The sequence below is a fragment of the Vigna umbellata genome, chromosome 3 (assembly GCF_029865625.1).
Source record: "Vigna umbellata cultivar VRB3 chromosome 3, Vumbellata_1.0, whole genome shotgun sequence".
NCBI classification, from domain to species: domain Eukaryota; kingdom Viridiplantae; phylum Streptophyta; class Magnoliopsida; order Fabales; family Fabaceae; genus Vigna; species Vigna umbellata.
In genome coordinates, this window is record NC_142167.1 from 11,552,078 (window position 1) to 11,568,024 (window position 15,947).

Here is a 15,947-nt window from a genome sequence, read left to right on the forward strand (position 1 = left end):
AATTTGATAGAGAGATGAAAGACATAGAGAGAACAACTTAAATCAATAATCAAAATAAACAATTGCATTAACTCAATCTAACCTTAGAATCCATAATGGAATTACAGCAGAATTAGCCCTAGATGCTTAGCTCTCCATGAATGGAGTTGAATACAAGATGAAAGAAAAGTGAGAGGAGTATGAAAGAATGAATTATGAAGTGAAGTCCCTTTTTCTGCCTCACTTGGGTCTCTTTATATAGGCTTGATTGGGCTTGGACTTTGAATAGTTTGTTGATAAGATATTTTCTGTTGATATATTATATCTTTCAAATATTCATTAGATTAAATCAGTTTCAAAGAATATTTGATAGATATTAACTTAATTATCTTATATCCTATATCTTCCAAATAACTAAAAGATTTAGATAATGATAAAATTATTTGGAAGATATTTTCTGTTGATATTCCCAAATTAAATTCAACAACTGAATTTTATCTTTTAGATTTTCTGACTTTCCAAAATTGCACAAATACCCTGAAATTTCCTCTATCTGCACTTTAGCCCCTTCTGAATTTTCCAAATAAAATCTGACTTTGGGCCTTGAATTGCCATTTGGACCAATAAAACTTATATTCTCAGCTGCACAAATAAACATTAGAAAATTCAAGAATAATTTATGCATTAAAACTCACTTTTTACATCTCTCTATTTTCCAAAGCCAATAATTCCAATCATCACAAATTCACTTAAAATAAACCATTTAAACACAATTATCCCATCAAAATTTTAATTTTCAAACATAAATGTGGGCATAAATATGCACTCATCACACCCCCACACTTATCCTTTTGCACTCCTGGGCAAAATTGATTAATTCCAAGACTTTGTTCTAAGTCATTTTATTTCATATTTGCACTTGGATCAAAAGAATGAGTAGCACTAGACATAGATCAATCATTTAGGCATTACTTTGTCATGGACATGCAAATGGAATCACTTTATTCTTCACACATGAGTTAACCTTTTTGAATTCCCAAGAAAATCAAATATGAAAGACAACACTCAAGTCAACATGTATCTATTTCTCCTGAACTGTCTCAAGTGTTTTTCGCTTGTATTTACACTCAAAATACCCATGTAAGTAGACACCCTTGATATTTAGCAAGACTCTAACATTCACACACTTCAGTAAACATGCAATTATTGATCATGAGGGCTTTTTAAGGTTTTATTGAGGCCAAGGCAAAGGTAGGAAATTTTCTTGGGAATCTGAGCTTTTGAAATTGACATAGAAAGAGTAATGACACTTGATTTCAAAAACAAGTCTATTTCTTGCTCTTTTAAGGAAGATTTTTTTTTCTTCTTTTTTTTTCTCTTTTGTTTTAAAACTTCAACTTTTTCATCTTCCTTTTTACCCTTTTTATTGTTTTGTGGGTGAGGTACTCACCCACACACTTATTCATCACTTTACTTTTAATAGAATCCATTACTCTTTCTTCTTTCCTAAGGTAAGGAACATATGATTTTTCTTCTTTTCTCATTTGACAATGACTAGATTCAAGAAAAATAGGCTTAAGGCTCAAAGAGGGTTCCAATGGATTAATGTTAGGACAATTTTATTTGGCCAAGTAGCTAAAACAAGAAATGCCTCAATCATATCAAATCATGCATATTCACCTCTGTTGCACAACATAGAATCAAGCTAACTATTAGAGTATCAACAAAACATGGGCAAATCACACAAAAAAAATAGGTATGGCACATGGTGGTCCATCCTTACACTACTACAAAAAAGTGTATAGATAGCGCTTTTTTTTGTCATAGATAACGCTTTTTAAGCGCTATCTATGACTGCGCTATCTATTAATAGATAGCGCTTATAAAAAAAGCGCTATCTATTGTTGTCTGACAATAGATAGCGCTTATTTAAACAAGCGCTATCTATTGTCAGACAATAATAGATAGCGCTTATTTAAATAAACGCTATCTATTGGTCAATTTTTAAAAAAAAAATTAATAATTTTTCAATAAAATATTTCAAAAAATAAAAAAAAATCAAAAGAAAATATAAAATATTAGTTTTATTATGTACAAACATGTGCTATTTATTGGTTTATTATTTACAAAAAAAATATAAAATATTAAGAAAAATATGACACACAAAAATCTAAAAAATAATATTCATTAATATGAATAAAAATTATTATACAATAATATTTTTAAATATAATCGTAAAGTCATCCCGTATGTGTCATAACATGACATTGTTTTATAAGATAATATATACAACGATAACATATATATCCTATTAGTACTATAAGAATGTATATCATCATAACATAACCTATAAGCATGTACTAATTACATGTAACACCAATCTTCTCTCACTTCAATAATGTGATTGTCACGACATTGTTGACATCTGCAATTAGAAAAATACTGCGTTGACATCTGCAATTAGAAAAATACTGCAAGAAATAAAAGTAATATAAAATTAGTTAAGTAAGCTATATGAGTTGCTGTAGTAATTTTGTTTTATCTAAACCAAAGACATGATGTAGGACATGCCAAAGAATATTCAGTAAGCTAATATGCCATGCTGGTACAGATTCATACGTTTAACATTAAAAGTGCAGAGAATGAAGTTATTTGTTTACTCTTCAAAGAACATTATGATAGTTTACTCATCCACACAATTTCACAGACATTTAATCGTCTAATGGCCTGCAAGACCAATGCACATAAATAGATGCAAAGACTAATTATAAATGACAGATGTTTACCTAGACAACATCCTACAGTTCTTTCCAGGGAATTTGAAACTAGAGCACATAATACATTCGGGTAAGGATAGCTATAATTTAAAAATACCTGATCTGGAATGAGAACACCAAAAGATTTCGAGATGGATTTGGTGATATCTGAAATCAAAGGATACTTCAAGTAGCCAAGACCATCGGACTTTCTATCAGTTTGAACCCATGCAAGGTGTGAAAATACAATGATAACAACAACACTAATCAAGAAGAAGCAAACTTAAGAAGTGCCTATGGATAAGGCTTCAAAAAGATAATTATGCATTTAGAAAAAGGAACAGTAATAGATCACAATATATAAAGTTGCCTGTTTTCTTGGGCATGCCGCATGAACAAGTGGGAATATTGCGTCCCACTCCACAATGTCATACATCCTTCACAAATATTAAGAATAACATTACATCTGTAGCTCAAGAAAAAGACATTTTAATTATCAAGGTTTGAATGACTCATTGTACAAGATTTTTGTGTCGCACTCGACCAATAGCTTCTACTTCTACTTTAAATTATTTCTCAGCTTGGCCCCTGAAAAAAAAGTTAAACATGAATTACTTGTTTTAAGATAAACACTGGCCTACAGCAAAAAGAGAGTATCATTGGCGAGGATATATAAGGTTGGTTGCCACCAGGACAATCATTGAAGAGAATAACGAAGATCATGTCTAAGTCATTTCAATTATAATAGAGACAATTGAATATTTACAAGTAGTATTTTCCAGCAAAATTTTACTAAACTTGTTTGCTAGTAAAGAATTATATCTTGTCACATCATAAGAGAAAATAAATTTTCAAATTAAGTATTTATAAGTCACAATTTTATAATATAGTAATGCGTGATATAATAACAAAAATAGCAAAAATTTATAAAGTAGTTAAAATTATTAACATCAGAATCAAATTAGTATTAATCGGAGGAGCAAATTGCCATTTTAATATTCATTAAAATAAAAATTGCAAGAGTTTATTAACACCAGAACCCCATTCGTGTATCCTTATATTAGACCAAAAATAAATACAATAAGAAATACCATGTCCAATTATACCAGATATACAATCATACTAACCTTGTTTCACTTTGAGGCACTACTGTGATTGCCAGGGGTAACATAATAAACCGCCCTCGTTGCTGCTATCGCATAATCCCCTCTCTTAACAATCTTACCATCCAAATTATTCCTGGGACAGTAGTCAAACAGTTGACAAAGAATAAAAAATGGTCCAAATAGTTAGATGGCCTTAGAAAGAAAGAACGTTCTTAATTCTACAAAACAAAGGTTTAAGGTACATGCTGACATTATGGAATTTTCACATATTATTTTCTTGCATCTATTACTGTTAGAGATAAAAAAGAAAAAAAATAATTTCAGACATATTCAGTGGGCCTGCCTGGCCAACACATCTTACTGAATGGAAAATCAAATCCACTGAAAACAACTCTTATATTTTAAAAGTTAAGATCCAAACATTATACCTTGCCTCATTTAGCACTGCTAACACTCGCTTCTAAAGTGTCAGTACTTCACCAGGTTCCTTTTTACTATAGCCTCCACACCTAAACATTGTCATAGTTCAGACTTAGATGTGGTTGAATGCTAAAACGAACAACATAATACGCTTCCATATATAAATTCAGTATTCTTGCCTCAATTTCAAATCATTAATCATTCAATCCCCCAATACAGGACAGGGTAAGAAATTCTATATCAGACATTGTCAAAATAATAATTACTGGAAATACAAAAACTTCTAGGACAGGTCAAATAAATTATATTTTACCAGGTTGATGATAAGCATTTATGTTATTATATATATATATATATATATATATATATATATATATATATATATATTAAAAACGGGTGTTACAGCAAAACATTATAAGTTGTTAATAACATAAAAAAGCAAAAAAAAAGTGGTTTCATCCCCTATATATATTATAGGGAAGTAGTCATGTATGGCACAAAAGTGTAGTAGATAATAGCGGCACAGTCAGGCTCTTGAGAGTAAAGAAAAAAAATGATAGCTTTAGAATGCATACTTGACAAGCAATTAAAACTCAAGTCAGTTGCACCTCATCAACTTAAGAGACTACATACAGTAGTGAAGCAGAGTTGTTTCTGTCACATCAAGTAGAGGCTTTATTACATCTTCCTACAATCAACATGAAAACAACAGAGAAAAGTCACTTCCCCAGTGTTGATATTAGAACAAATATAGTTAATTATAAATTTAGACATGCTACTGCACTATAGCATTTGCTCTTCTTTCATGTGGAGGATACCTGTAGTAAGCAAGCAACAAATCAATAATTAAGCCATCAGATCTAAATTTTTTATGCAATTTGTTTTAGAAGAATTAGAATTGACATGGGTACAATGAGGTATTAAGTTGTTCTGTAAGACACAGTAAAATATCTATAATCTCCGTCATCCAAAGTTAAAAATAGTTAGTTTATGAGTGCACCTTCTCTGGGAACTTCTCACGGTTCATTGATGCTTCAAATAGTCTCCAAAATCTGTGTAAAATCTTCCCACAGCAGAACATCACAAGTATTAGACGCCCGAAAAACTTAACTAGTGACAATATACCAAACTTTCTTTATCAAATGCTACCTAAACCCTAGGGTTTTTTTAACATACAAGACAAATCAGCAGTACCAAAAGAAGAAACAGAGAAAATATAAATAACCAACTTGATATTCGATGATAATTCGAGAAAACAAAGAAAGAATTTGAAGAATCACATAACCTAGCAGGAGCAGCGCAGAGAAGGAGCTTAGAGCATTCCAATTCGAACAATATGTGTGCATCCTCAGTCTGGTGGACAGAAACCTTCTTCTTTGTGGCCATAAAAAAGTGGTCGCCGGATGAATTGAACTTGACCAGAGTAACTTCCTTGTCGAGGCGCAAGCAGTAGTTGCGGTAGCCGCGGACGAGGTTGACGACGGCGAGGTAGCTGTCACGAGCAACGGTGAGGGCGCGCTCACCGGACGGGTGCAGGGCGAGGTTGTTGATAGCGGCGTTGCGGTGGACGGAAAGCGTGGTAAGATGGACGAAGCCATCCGTGTCAAAAATGGCGAGGGAGCCAGCGGCGTCGACGAAGATGAGGTTGGGGAAAGGGGAGATTGGGAGGGGCGTAGAAGGAGGGGGTGGTCACACAAGCAGAGTGTTAGTGAATGGAAAATAGAGAAGAAAAGGGAAGAATGAGCCTTCGAAAATCATGCCCTCGACCCCCGAATTCTCTCTCGCCAATTTCTTTGTGCTTCTCGACAAAACTCTAAGAAAGAAGTAAAAAAATAAAGAAAAAAGAAATAAGGATAGAAAATATAACCAATATTGTTCCCAGCCGGTCTCAAAGCCACATTCACTGCACCCACCTTAAGAAAACTGAAAACATTTTTTTTAAAAAGCGCTATCTATTGTGTTGGAATAGACAACGCTTGTTTAAGAAAACGCTATCTATTAGTCTATTTTAAATTATAAATAAAAAAAATAATATTAATTATTTATAGATAGCGCTTTTTTCAAAAAGCGCTATCTATTGTCATATGTATAGATAGCGCTTATTTAAAAAAGCGCTATCTATCTTTCCGCACATTCATAGATAGCGCTTATTAAAAAAAGCGCTATCTATTTAGCGCTATCTATGATCAATTCTGTAGTAGTGTTAACATTAAGCCCAAAACTCACATGGTTTCAAATTTCTTTCACAAAAGATTTAATCAGGAAATTCTCAAGTCAACTCAATTAGCAAATCATAGAAGCAATCCACTCATATCAACATGACTCATTTTTTTTTCTCTTGAATTCATGATCATTCCAGTTATTGATTCAAACTCTCAAATCCAATGCAAATATTTATTTAAAACAAACAAAATAGACAAACAAAATAGGGAACAAAATTAATTGTTTCCCCACACCCCCACACTTAAACTATGCATTGTCCTCAATGTATGCCTTATATATAAAATGCAAAGAAAAAGTATGGGGGAACTTACCTCCTTCATGGTGGAAGGAATGATAGTAGGACTTCATTGGAAAAGTCATCCTGGATAGGAATGTTATCTTTTCCTTTTTCAATCCTACTAAGATGGTCAACTACTACATTATGTGACCCACCTCTGTCTTGAATAGGAGTCAACTTGTCCTTCTGGTTCTTGACCATTGTGATTCCATATTTCTTGGGAACCACATGTATAAGGTCCACCCAAGTGCTGTCAGAATTTGAATATTTAAGACCTGTTTGTAGCAACTTGGTGTCCTTTTTCTTTACAACTCCCATCAGTTGAGGATTTAGTCTTCCTTGAGGTTGTCTCACTGGTTTAGCATCCTTCTCCAAAACGGGTGGCTGTACCATAGATGGCAACATCTTACTGCCTAAGGTATTCTCGGCCACCTTAACATCACACTCGGACGCCACAAAGGTATCATCTATTAATACCGCGTCCTCAATATCACCTGCTTTACAGTTTCCTTTTTCGTCCAAAATTAGGGACGACATATTTGAAAAAGAAAAATTGTTTACAACATCACTTGATAAATCAATACAAAACAAAGAATGATCTTTAATCTGGTGCTTCCCAGCTTCCAACACGTTGAACCGCACCTTCTCGTCTCCTCTCTCCATTGTCAGTGATCCTGCATGCACATCTATCTTGGTTCGTGCTGTCATCATGAAAGGTCTTCCCAAGATAATAGTTGTTGGACTGATTCCCTCATCATCCTTCATGTCCAAGATATAGAAATCTGCAAGAAAAATTAAATTGTCTAGTCGGACAAGAACGTCCTCAAGCACACCTGCAGGGTTAACTGTGCTACGGTTGGCCAGTTGAATGACCACACCAGTAGTCTTAAGAGGTCCCAAAGATAGAGAAGTAAACACTGAAAAAGGCATTACATTTATGGAAGCCCCTAAATCTAGCATGGCATTGTCAAACTTTGAATTTCCAATAACACATGGAAAAGAAAACATACTTGGATCCTTGCATTTTCGCGGTATTTCAATATGCTTCTTAATCAAACTTGACACATTTCTTCCCAAATTCACAACCTCGTTATCCCTAAAACGCCTTCTATTTGTGCAAATTTCTTTCAAAAACTTGGCATATTTAGGAATTTGCTTAACAGCATCTAGCAAAGGAATATTGATCTCCACCTTTTTGAAAATATTTAAAATCTCTTGGTCTAATTCCTCCATTTTTTTTGTTTCTCGGCTTCAACCGATTTGGATATGGAGGAGGTGGAGAATAAGAAGAAGAAGTTTTAGAAGAAGAGTTAGAAGATACTAACCTGGATTTATCAGTGGTAGTCTCAGGTGATGGTTCACTCGGTCCTCCATTGTCATCAATTTGCGCTCCTTCTTTCTCCTTATCTTCATCCTCTTGGGCTCCTTCAGGGCTTTCTACTTGCTTACCCGTTCTCAAAGTAATAGCACTTACATTTTGCGGGTTGATCACTGTTTGTGCAGGCAGTTTGTTTGATTCCTTAGCCTCTAATTTTTCCACCCTCTGAGTCAACTCTACAATTGATTTCTTGATTTCTGAATTTTGCTCAAGTATTGTTTTCATGAAATCTTGTAGTGACATTTCAGGTTGAGGTTGCTGCCTTTGTTGAGGTGGAACATAAGGTTGTTTATTCTGTTGATACCTATTGGAGGATGAGTCATGATAATTCTGGTATGGTCTATTTCCTCCAATCATGTTTGCAGCAAAAGCTTGAGATGAGTTTTCCACAGTGGTTTCCACCAAGCTAGGACATTCATCAGTATAATGGTTAGTTGAAATGCAAATTCCACACTTCTTAGCAATTTGTGGAGTTGAGGTTTTAAACAAACTTGCAATCTCGTCAAGTTTGCTTTCTAGCTTATTCAGTCTTTCATCTATCCTCTTTCCATCAACTGCACCATTATCAATTTCATGCACTCCCTTCAACAAAGTCACTGAATTTTCTCTTGTGCCATACTGTTGATTGTCTACTGCCTTCCGTTCTATTAGATCTATACCATCGTCTGGTGACCTGTCTAAGAAAGATCCTCCGCTTGCAGCATCTGCCCATGACCTATCAGTAGGACTTAAGCCTTCATAAAAGCTTAGAATAAAATCTTCCATTTGGATTTGAGGGCATGAAGAACATAGTTTCTTGAATCTTTCCCAATATTCACTAAGATTCTCTCTATCTCTCTGTCTTATATCTTGAATTTCCCCGCGGATAGCTGATAATCTGGATGCAGAAAAATACTTCTCAAGAAAGAGTCTTTCAATAGTTTCCCAATTTGTAATCCGTGCAGAGAGATAATACCACCAATCTTGAGCTGCGCCTTGAAGAGTAAATGGAAAAGCTCTCATTTTAAGGCTCTCTATTGTGATCCTGGGAGATCTAAAATTTTCACACAACATGTGAAATTGTCTCAAGTGCTTGTGTGGATTCTCCCTTGATAACCCATTGAACTTTGGTAAGGCATTTAACAGGTCAGGTCTCAACTCCCACTCCTCATTAGGGTATTCAATGTTACTTCGGATAGCTGTATTGTGGGAGGTGGCTAACTGTCTGATGGTTCTTTGTGCCATATTATTTGGGTTAGGATCAGGTAAAGGATTGGATGATATGTTTGTGACTGGAGATAATGAAGGTGGTATGGCTTCAGATGTAGGAAGTGTTCCCTCAGTAGAACACCCAAATTTCAATCTTCTCCGCAGCTTACGCAAATTCCTTTCAACTTCCGGGTTAATTTGATAAAATTCTCCCGGGTTAGCTCTGGTCATGCACTACGCAATCTGCTGGAAATTGTTCCTCTGTTACTTATCTTTTTCTTTTGTTCTTGCTTTAGATAAAGATTTCAAATAAGAGATAAGAGAGACTTGTTGGGTCCACTCCCAGGAAAGAGAGGTGCGTCACAACGGACAACTTAAGTACCAAGTCTTTCCTAGCCAGAGTGTATTCAAACTAGCCTCAATTATTTCTCAAGAGAAATTCTTAATAAAAACAAGAAAAAAGATTTTTGCTAAAACAAGAATGACTAAAGGCTACAAAATAACTCAAATTAAATTAAATGTATGTGCGTTAAATAAAACAAAATAAAGATAAAAATAAAAAATAAAAAATTAAAAAAATAAAAAGAAAAATCAAAATAAGAATCAAAATATTTAAAATACTAACCGTATTCCCCGGCAACGGCGCCAAATTTGATAGGCTGTCGTTGAAGCTATCAAATTAATACTACTTTTCAAGGCAACTTCAGTATTGCCAAGTAGTATTCAAGAAGGTAGATAGGGCTAAAGTAACCCTGAGTCGTCTCCCAACGAACACGGAATTGCTTTTGAATATCTGACTCTTATGTTATGCAATGCTTATGAATAAAAATGATGTTTGGAGAATGTTTAAAGAACAATTAATAAACTTAAAAACAGTTACGATGAAATAGGCTAATTCCACTGCTTTTCCAAGATAGATTCATCATCGGTTATTCACGGATAATTGTTCAATTGATTATTGTTTAAGTTTCAAATTAATTAAAGTACATTCTTAATTAATTTGAGGGCGATCATGCATTTAACCAAAGTAAATTCTCAATCAAATGCAAAACCTTTCTAGATTATTCACAATAAATTCAACCAAAGTACATTCTCAATCAAATTCTATTGTGTTTAATCATATCTATTCTTAAATCTCCTAACCAAATTAAAAGCTAATCAATCAAAGTAAATTCTCAATTGATTATAGTTGAAATTATTACTAATCAATCAAAGTACATTCTCAATTGAAAGTAAAAACCATTTAATCATATGAAAGTTTCTAAATTAAATCAAAGTAGATTCTCAATTAAACCTAGAAACCCTAGAACTCATATAATCAATATGCATGTAGATTCAAACACATTATGATGGAAAAATCTTTGCTTTTAATTTGATAGAGAGATGAAAGACATAGAGAGAACAACTTAAATCAATAATCAAAATAAACAATTGCATTAACTCAATCTAACCTTAGAATCCATAATGGAATTACAGCAGAATTAGCCCTAGATGCTTAGCTCTCCATGAATGGAGTTGAATACAAGATGAAAGAAAAGTGAGAGGAGTATGAAAGAATGAATTATGAAGTGAAGTCCCTTTTTCTGCCTCACTTGGGTCTCTTTATATAGGCTTGATTGGGCTTGGACTTTGAATAGTTTGTTGATAAGATATTTTCTGTTGATATATTATATCTTTCAAATATTCATTAGATTAAATCAGTTTCAAAGAATATTTGATAGATATTAACTTAATTATCTTATATCCTATATCTTCCAAATAACTAAAAGATTTAGATAATGATAAAATTATTTGGAAGATATTTTCTGTTGATATTCCCAAATTAAATTCAACAACTGAATTTTATCTTTTAGATTTTCTGACTTTCCAAAATTGCACAAATACCCTGAAATTTCCTCTATCTGCACTTTAGCCCCTTCTGAATTTTCCAAATAAAATCTGACTTTGGGCCTTGAATTGCCATTTGGACCAATAAAACTTATATTCTCAGCTGCACAAATAAACATTAGAAAATTCAAGAATAATTTATGCATTAAAACTCACTTTTTACATCTCTCTATTTTCCAAAGCCAATAATTCCAATCATCACAAATTCACTTAAAATAAACCATTTAAACACAATTATCCCATCAAAATTTTAATTTTCAAACATAAATGTGGGCATAAATATGCACTCATCACACTGCATCAAGGTTTGTCCCCTGCCATTTTGGCTTTTCACATGTTAAGACCAATATGAATAATCATTATCTCACTCGTGCATTTCTTGACAACATGGTTGGTTCCCTAGGTAGATGTGTTGTAGACTGAACCAGATTTTGATTTGGATATTAAAGAAGATGTTGAACCAGATGTTGATTTGGATATTACCGACTTTCGGAGTGTTCTGGAATTGAAAGATTTGCAAGCAGAAACTGTTCCATGATCTTAATTTTTATTGAAGAGATACTGCCTCGGTTCAATAGGAACTGAGGCGAAAAGTCATTCAAAAAAAAAAGTAAATATCCTACTACATCGATTATCTGTGAACCAAGGCAAAATCCTACTCCGTTTTGCCTTAGTTCACAATCGAGGCAAAAAGGGGTAGACTTTTTGCCTCGCCTGTACATGTCTCGGTTTAGGAACCGCTGCCTATGAGCGTAAATAACCGTTGTCATTTCCCTTGACTGCATTAGTGTTAATTTATTGGTAACACATTGTCTTTCGTCTCCTTTTAACGACACATAAATGGTAAAATGGTTTTAAATCATGAACTAACTAAGTTTATCATGTGTTTGAGTAAGGTTGGATTTAAAATTTTAGTGTCTTTTATTATGAAATTAAGTGAGTTCGATGTACTTAATTCATATGTTAATTAAGTTTGAACCAGGTGGTTGAAACTAATTTAACCTTTTCTAAGCAGATATCTGCAACCAAGAACAACAAATTTTATAAGGTTTTCCCTTGGTAATTAATTATCCATATTAAATAAGTTTTTCCCCTGTACATATTCAAACATGAATAGTTCCATTCTGAAAGCCTCTACTCTTGTTCTTCACTACATTTATGGTGTTGTTAGGAATAAAAGAGGGAAGTAACATAATGTCGAACGGTAAGACAAAGGGGAAGTGAGGCCGAACAGAAAGAAAGGGGGAAGCGAGGCCGAACGATCCGAATGGTAAGGCAAGGGGAAAACTAGGCCGAACGGTTCGAACGGTAAGACAGGGGGGAAGCTAGGCCGAACGGGGTAAGAGAGGAGAAGCTAGGACGAACGGTGTAAGAGAGGAGAAGCTAGGACGAACGGTGTAAGAGGGGAGAAGTAGACCGAACGATATCTCGATAAGGCAGGGGGAAGTTAAAGGTTGAACGGTGGTTGCAAGGGAAGAGGAAGTTAAGGGTCGAACGGTAGCAGGAAGGAAGGAGGGAAGTAGATGTCGAACGGTAGCCAGAAGGGAGGATGGTAGTGTAGACTGAATGGTAGCCAGGAGGGAAAATGAAAGGGTAGACCGAATGGTATTTAATAGAAGCAATTTGGGTTAGCAAAAAGGTTAGGGCTTGGGAAGGCAACACTATGAATAGTCTTCCTATAACTTTATTCAGGTAGGTCATTTTATTTTGAGTATAGACTGAGCATATTTGCCAGTGGAGGAAGATAGGCTTCCTTGGGAGAGATTATACTTGTAATTTTCTATACTTTAGAGAATCAATAATAATACATACATACATACTTTCATTTTTGTTGTTCTAGTGTTTGAGTGAGAAAAGAGGCTATTGTTTAGGTTCCTTGAATAAAGGAACCTAACAGGTGTCGATGGTTGTGTTCTCTAAAGCTTAATCTACTTCTTATAACTGATCAAATTCATCATAACATTCAAAGTTCACTAGTACAAAATGTGGTTTTAAACTTGCACATTAGACCTCTGTTTACACCAAACCGCTGCCTATCAAGACGCGGTGGCAGTTTCACAATTAAGGAGACCTTATAGGCCTCGGTTCAAAGAAGACCGGTGCAGAACAGCTCTACCACTTCGGTTTAAAAGGCAACCGGTGCCTAACCATATAATAACTTTCCAAGCTTTTCGTTTAAAATGGTCAGAAAACGTGATACTACTTCGGTTGCACGCAGAACCGAAGCATAAAGACCTGAAACACGCCTGCAACACGTCAAGTCAGTCAAGTCAATATTAATAGGCACCGGTTAGGTTGAAGAACCGAAACAGAAACATAGTAATATTACCTCTGTTATATTTTGAACCGAGGCCGTATAGGCCCAGATCCTTTCTCTGTGATATTACCAAGTGGGCCTAGTGACCTAATTAAGGGTGAAGCTTCTTTCCCTTGAACGTGCACCGCACCAGATCCTCCTCTTTCCCTTGAAGGCGCACCAGATCCCTTTCGGAGCAAGCCCAGATCCTCCTCTTTCCCTTGAACGCGCACCAGCAGCCACGCTGTTTCACTAAAGCTTCTTCCCTTTCTCTTCTTCCCTTGAACGCGGACGAACAGCGAGAGTGTTGTGATGGAGGTGAGTGGCCAGCGAAGACGTGGAGAGACGCGGCGAGGCGCGACGAGGTCGCGTCTGACAGCGGCGAGGCGCGACGAGGTCACGTCTGATAACGGCGAGGCGTAGCGAGGTCACGTCTGATAGCGGCGAGGCGCGGCGAGGTCGCGTCTGATAGCGGTAGCGCTTCCGCGAAGGTTCCAACTCCGACTTCTTCGATGGATACGATTGCGCGAGGACAGCGGTGGCGCGTTGCAAGGAAGGCGACAGCGGAGTGAATCGTTTTTTCGATTTGGCATTTTAGGGTTTCTGAAATTGAGAATTGGAGAATTAGGTTTTTCATTTTCAGATTTGGGGTTTTTGTTCTTGTTTTTGCAACTTAGGGTTTCAGTTATTCATCTAATTTTGGGGTTCCAATTGTGTTATCTGAGTTTGTTGAGTTTGTGAAACAGCATGGTTATCTCCTCGGATTATTCTCTCCAAGCGCGGGTCTTGTTCATTTTTAACGTTTTTCAGTTTGGGGTTTGAAATTAGAATCTGAAATCAAAACCGTAGCACGCTAAAGACAAAAAAAGATCGTACTATCTCGGTTTAGGTTCTAACCGAGGCCGTAGAGACAGACAAAATAACTCGGTTTGAAACCGACGCAAAAAGTTTACCACTTTTTACCTCGCCTGAATATGCCTCGGTTCAAGAACCGCTGCCTATGAGTGAAATTAACCGATGTCGTTTCCTCTTCCTGCACTAGTGGTTATCAAGTTTAACAGCTAAGAGGGTGTATCTTAAACAATTGATTAGCACTAATATAGAACACACAAAATAATAAATACTGCAACTGAAAACTTTCATCATTAATTGGATGATTACATATTAAGATAAAGAGGAAAGAATATTTGTTGAGGAAAGAAGATTTGTTGGGAAGAAAGAAAAAAAAGAAAGAAAGAAGAATTGGTAGCGTGGTGGCAGTTACGTTGTTTTAGGGCCTTTTCCTGTGTCTCCTTTGTAATTTGATTTTGATAGCATATGATTGGGTGTGTTTTTGGGTGTTGGGGATTGAGATGTTTGTGGAAGAGGTGATCTTCCTCCGCTGAGTTTTGTTTTGGGTTGTATAACATTAATCCCTCTCCTTTGGGTGATGGTTATAGAAATTTGCATGGTGTTGTTGGATGGTTCCATGGAGGAAGGAGGAGGAAGACTCATTAGAATGGATTATGTTTTGTGGTGATGCAGAAGAGAAGGTTATGATATTGGTTTGATGGAAATGGGAATTTATAGGAAAGAGGTAGAGACTGATAGAACAAAAGTAAAACATACGTAGGACTGTTTGAAGTCGTCAAATATATGGAACCAGTCTCTCTCTCTGTACTACGTCTAATTCTTGGGATTCATGGTCCAATCAACAGGCATGACTGGGCATCACCACTAATTTCCATTGACTATTTGGACTGGTATGCTTGCTTTGTTAAGATAAAATTAAGGTAGACATTTTTTTTTAAATTAACTTATCTTGTTGTTCGTTATTTGTGTTTTTTTTTTCTTTTCAAAATTACTTTATTAATGTGAATAAACAAAGGTGTATAGAGATATTCTTTTTGTGATGAAGTACCAACTATTTTGCTAATATTGTTGAGTTATGGGATATAAATATATATATATATATATATATATATATATATATATATATAGCTTTAATTTTATTAACTTTGTTTTTTTGTTAAAAGGCGACAAAAGAAACAGCATGTGCCACTTAGTTGACCATTAATCCATATACGCGTTCAGGACTTTGAAGTCTACCAATTATTAGTGCCCACATGTTATTGTAATTTTCTTTCATTTTGTATTTTACTCTGCATGCACTACTTTTTAGAACAATATTATAAACTAAATAACTGTACTAAAAAACTAAAGATAATGACATCAGAGATAACAAAGAAACAGTAAAATCTAATATTGTATTTTGGGAAAGACTGAAACATTGAAACTAAATTATAATGCAAATGGAAAGTAAAACTAAATTGAATTGAAAGAACAAACAATACAAGTTGAAACTAAAACGCAGAGTTGAAACTATATAGAGAAGGAAATTGCAAAAGTGGACATTGCTTGAAATAACAGAAAACAAAAATCATAGAAATTAATAAAA

At 35.0% G+C, this 15,947-nt stretch overlaps 1 long non-coding RNA gene across 9 annotated transcripts; it reads right to left on the minus strand.

Annotated features, from left to right (window-relative positions):
* Positions 1–2,148: 2,148 nt before the first annotated feature.
* On the minus strand, positions 2,149–6,110 carry LOC148201646 (uncharacterized). Of its 9 annotated transcripts, XR_015785066.1 has the most exons (7): positions 5,547–6,078; positions 5,262–5,313; positions 4,837–4,949; positions 4,270–4,350; positions 3,863–3,974; positions 2,854–3,323; positions 2,149–2,450 (listed from the first exon to the last, which is right to left on the minus strand). It is a non-coding gene; the product is annotated as an uncharacterized LOC148201646 (long non-coding RNA). The 9 variants fall into 9 exon arrangements; XR_015785069.1 differs by having other exon boundaries at positions 2,149–2,404; positions 2,854–2,947; positions 5,262–6,089; XR_015785068.1 differs by having other exon boundaries at positions 2,854–2,947; positions 5,262–6,086.
* Positions 6,111–15,947: the final 9,837 nt, after the last annotated feature.